At 58.6% G+C, this 5000-nt stretch overlaps 2 non-coding genes and 1 pseudogene across 2 annotated transcripts; all 3 read left to right on the top strand.

Moving 5' to 3' along the window:
* Positions 1 to 1597: 1597 nt before the first annotated feature.
* On the top strand, positions 1598 to 3506 carry LOC124774273. Its single transcript, XR_007015261.1, has one exon. It is a non-coding gene; the product is annotated as a small subunit ribosomal RNA (ribosomal RNA).
* Positions 3507 to 3857: 351 nt separating this feature from the next.
* Positions 3858 to 4012, top strand: LOC124774015. Its single transcript, XR_007015013.1, has one exon. It is a non-coding gene; the product is annotated as a 5.8S ribosomal RNA (ribosomal RNA).
* A 188-nt stretch (positions 4013 to 4200) lies between these two features.
* The window catches only part of LOC124774365, a 4222-nt pseudogene continuing 3422 nt past the window's right edge, over positions 4201 to 5000 (top strand).

Raw genomic sequence — 5000 nt, 5'->3', positions numbered from 1 at the left:
CCCCCCACCCCTCCCCACGTCCCCACCTTGCCCCCTGCCTTCGCAAGCTGGTTGGTGACAAGTTTGCATGTTCAATGCCCTTCGCATGCGACGTACGCAGGCTACGTTGTGGTGCGGCCTGTGTCAACTGTCCGCTGATGTCGTACGCGTGAACCACAATCTGTACTGCACATTCGTCCTTATGTACTGAATGATACATCGTGGCACATGTGTGACCGTACAACGACTGCGCCCAAAAACGGCGGACCATACAGTGCAAATATTGTGCACGCAGCTACGTGTCGTCTCCCTATGAGAGCTGGATTGCAGTGTGGTACGCCATAGAGACGTGTGGGAGGAACGGACGCCGTGGATGGCGATCAGCATGAGCTGTCTGTTGATGTATTCGGACCTAGTCGTCTCTCCTCACACACCGTGATGGCATGGTGCACCGCGTTCCATATCTGCGACATGCTACAGAGGCCGGTTCACAGTCGTTCGAGCAATGGACATCGCATACGTACGGGGGCCACCTTCCACGTATTGTCTAGGCGTGCACATTTTGTTGCGTGTATGTGGGCAGACGTAGTGTGGCGTGACACCTGACACAGGCATGCAATAGTCGTTGAAGTTGCAAATGGCGATGGACGCCTGCGTTTTCTGGTGAAGTTACGCAAATGAACAAATGGTAACCCGTTGTGGTGCGGTTGTTCTCGCTAGGGGTGAATCGGTGATGGCGACGATAGGTTGAGGTACTAACCGGTTGTTCCAGCGATACCCACCATGCCGACGAAACTGAACGGCATCTGGGTGTGAAGCGATACGCGGCGGTGGCTGGGTGGGACCGTCCCCGGCCGGTGAGGGGGCGCCTCCCGGCGTGCTGGCCGCGCGGTGCGTGGGCGCACGCGCTACAGCCGGCTGGTGGGGGCGGCCAGTGGCAGGCGCGCCGGCCGACGGACGCGGCAGGCGTCGCAGCTGCGCGCCGGCGCACCCTGCGCGCGGCGCCGTGCGGCCAAAGTAGGTCCTCGCGGGCCCGGTGCGAAGCGCGGTGGACATCTTCAGTGTGCTGGTCCGATTGAGGACTGTGTGCGTTGAGGATGCGCCGCCGCCCGGCGCTCGGCGCCGCGACGCCGTCTGCTGCTCGGTCGCCCCAGCGGTTCTCGCTGGTGGTTTGTATCGCAGCTGTGCGGATGTGTTGGCGCGTGCGCTGTGCTGGGAGAGTTCGCTTCGGCACCCAAGTGGGGCTTTTGTCCTTCTGTGGCGCTGGCGTTGGAGCTGCCGGTCACCGTAGGTGGCGCGTGTTGTCTCCCGCCGGCAATGCCACGACAGCACGCTCCCGGGCCTCTGTCGGCAGCGGCAAGCTCAGTTGGGAGCACGGGTGGTCGCACCGAAAGCGTCTACTCGCCTAACTCCGGGCGATTGCGCCTCTCTCGAACCCGACCAAGTACTTGGGACGGCGCTGCGCGCCGCCGGGACCTGAGAGGGTTTCGAGGTGTATTGTGCAGGGGAGCTCAGCCTCCTCCTGTTTGCAGAATGATTGAGCGGACGCTTGCGTGTTCGCGCGGGCCCCCGGGACACACTCCCGGGCGGCCGGCTGCTCAGCTCTAGTTGACGCAGCTCCCTGGTTGATCCTGCCAGTAGTCATATGCTTGTCTCAAAGATTAAGCCATGCATGTCTCAGTACAAGCCGCATTAAGGTGAAACCGCGAATGGCTCATTAAATCAGTTATGGTTCCTTAGATCGTACCCACGTTACTTGGATAACTGTGGTAATTGTAGAGCTAATACATGCAAACAGAGTCCCGACCAGAGATGGAAGGGACGCTTTTATTAGATCAAAACCAATCGGTCGGCTCGTCCGGTCCGTTTGCCTTGGTGACTCTGAATAACTTTGGGCTGATCGCACGGTCCTCGTACCGGCGACGCATCTTTCAAATGTCTGCCTTATCAACTGTCGATGGTAGGTTCTGCGCCTACCATGGTTGTAACGGGTAACGGGGAATCAGGGTTCGATTCCGGAGAGGGAGCCTGAGAAACGGCTACCACATCCAAGGAAGGCAGCAGGCGCGCAAATTACCCACTCCCGGCACGGGGAGGTAGTGACGAAAAATAACGATACGGGACTCATCCGAGGCCCCGTAATCGGAATGAGTACACTTTAAATCCTTTAACGAGTATCTATTGGAGGGCAAGTCTGGTGCCAGCAGCCGCGGTAATTCCAGCTCCAATAGCGTATATTAAAGTTGTTGCGGTTAAAAAGCTCGTAGTTGGATTTGTGTCCCACGCTGTTGGTTCACCGCCCGTCGGTGTTTAACTGGCATGTATCGTGGGACGTCCTGCCGGTGGGGCGAGCCGAAGGCGTGCGACCGCCCCGTGCGTGCTCGTGCGTCCCGAGGCGGACCCCGTTGAAATCCTACCAGGGTGCTCTTTATTGAGTGTCTCGGTGGGCCGGCACGTTTACTTTGAACAAATTAGAGTGCTTAAAGCAGGCAAGCCCGCCTGAATACTGTGTGCATGGAATAATGGAATAGGACCTCGGTTCTATTTTGTTGGTTTTCGGAACCCGAGGTAATGATTAATAGGGACAGGCGGGGGCATTCGTATTGCGACGTTAGAGGTGAAATTCTTGGATCGTCGCAAGACGAACAGAAGCGAAAGCATTTGCCAAGTATGTTTTCATTAATCAAGAACGAAAGTTAGAGGTTCGAAGGCGATCAGATACCGCCCTAGTTCTAACCATAAACGATGCCAGCCAGCGATCCGCCGCAGTTCCTCCGATGACTCGGCGGGCAGCCTCCGGGAAACCAAAGCTTTTGGGTTCCGGGGGAAGTATGGTTGCAAAGCTGAAACTTAAAGGAATTGACGGAAGGGCACCACCAGGAGTGGAGCCTGCGGCTTAATTTGACTCAACACGGGAAACCTCACCAGGCCCGGACACCGGAAGGATTGACAGATTGATAGCTCTTTCTTGATTCGGTGGGTGGTGGTGCATGGCCGTTCTTAGTTGGTGGAGCGATTTGTCTGGTTAATTCCGATAACGAACGAGACTCTAGCCTGCTAACTAGTCGCGTGACATCCTTCGTGCTGTCAGCGATTACTTTTCTTCTTAGAGGGACAGGCGGCTTCTAGCCGCACGAGATTGAGCAATAACAGGTCTGTGATGCCCTTAGATGTTCTGGGCCGCACGCGCGCTACACTGAAGGAATCAGCGTGTCTTCCTAGGCCGAAAGGTCGGGGTAACCCGCTGAACCTCCTTCGTGCTAGGGATTGGGGCTTGCAATTGTTCCCCATGAACGAGGAATTCCCAGTAAGCGCGAGTCATAAGCTCGCGTTGATTACGTCCCTGCCCTTTGTACACACCGCCCGTCGCTACTACCGATTGAATGATTTAGTGAGGTCTTCGGACTGGTACGCGGCATTGACTCTGTCGTTGCCGATGCTACCGGAAAGATGACCAAACTTGATCATTTAGAGGAAGTAAAAGTCGTAACAAGGTTTCCGTAGGTGAACCTGCGGAAGGATCATTACCGACTAGACTGCATGTCTTTCGATGTGCGTGTCGTGTCGCGCAACACGCTACCTGTACGGCTCGCCGTAGCCGTGCGCCGCGTGCGGAACCACGCGTGCCTCTCAAAACTAGCGGCAATGTTGTGTGGTACGAGCGCTGAAGCGCTGGAGCGGCTGGCCTGCGGCACCTGGCGCCTGGCGCCGGTTTTGAATGACTTTCGCCCGAGTGCCTGTCCGCTCCGGTGTGGAGCCGTACGACGCCCGTCGGCCGTGAGGCCGTTGGACACAGAACGCTGGAACAGGGGCCGCCACACGCCTCACTCCCGCCTATGCGACCGTCTCGAAAGAGACGGTGGAAACTGAGAAAAGATCACCCAGGACGGTGGATCACTCGGCTCGTGGGTCGATGAAGAACGCAGCAAATTGCGCGTCGACATGTGAACTGCAGGACACATGAACATCGACGTTTCGAACGCACATTGCGGTCCATGGATTCCGTTCCCGGGCCACGTCTGGCTGAGGGTCGGCTACGTATACTGAAGCGCGCGGCGTTTGCCCCGCTTCGCAGACCTGGGAGTGTCGCGGCCGCCTGTGGGGCCGGCCGCGTCTCCTCAAACGTGCGATGCGCGCCCGTCGCCTGGCGGTTCGCATACCGGTACTTTCTCGGTAGCGTGCACAGCCGGCTGGCGGTGTGGCGTGCGACACCTCGTACAACGACCTCAGAGCAGGCGAGACTACCCGCTGAATTTAAGCATATTACTAAGCGGAGGAAAAGAAACTAACAAGGATTCCCCCAGTAGCGGCGAGCGAACAGGGAAGAGTCCAGCACCGAACCCCGCAGGCTGCCGCCTGTCGTGGCATGTGGTGTTTGGGAGGGTCCACTACCCCGACGCCTCGCGCCGAGCCCAAGTCCAACTTGAATGAGGCCACGGCCCGTAGAGGGTGCCAGGCCCGTAGCGGCCGGTGCGAGCGTCGGCGGGACCTCTCCTTCGAGTCGGGTTGCTTGAGAGTGCAGCTCCAAGTGGGTGGTAAACTCCATCTGAGACTAAATATGACCACGAGACCGATAGCGAACAAGTACCGTGAGGGAAAGTTGAAAAGAACTTTGAAGAGAGAGTTCAAAAGTACGTGAAACCGTTCTGGGGTAAACGTGAGAAGTCCGAAAGGTCGAACGGGTGAGATTCACGCCCATCCGGCCACTGGCCTCCGCCCTCGGCAGATGGGGCCGGCCGCCCGCGCGGAGCAATCCGCGGCGGGGTCGTGTCCGGTTGCCTTTCCACTCGCCGCGGGGTGGGGCCGTTCCGGTGTGCGGTGGGCCGCACTTCTCCCCTAGTAGGACGTCGCGACCCGCTGGGTGCCGGCCTACGGCCCGGGTGCGCAGCCTGTCCTTCCGCGGGCCTCGGTTCGCGTCTGTTGGGCAGAGCCCCGGTGTCCTGGCTGGCTGCCCGGCGGTATATATGGAGGAGTCGATTCGCCCCTTTGGGCGCTCGGGCTCCCGGCAAGCGCGCGCGGTT

The sequence above is a fragment of the Schistocerca piceifrons genome, unplaced genomic scaffold (genome assembly GCF_021461385.2).
Source record: "Schistocerca piceifrons isolate TAMUIC-IGC-003096 unplaced genomic scaffold, iqSchPice1.1 HiC_scaffold_961, whole genome shotgun sequence".
In the NCBI taxonomy this organism is placed as follows: Eukaryota; Metazoa; Arthropoda; class Insecta; order Orthoptera; family Acrididae; genus Schistocerca; species Schistocerca piceifrons.
Note: the sequence above shows the minus strand (reverse complement) of the source record. Positions and strands in the feature narration are given on the sequence as shown.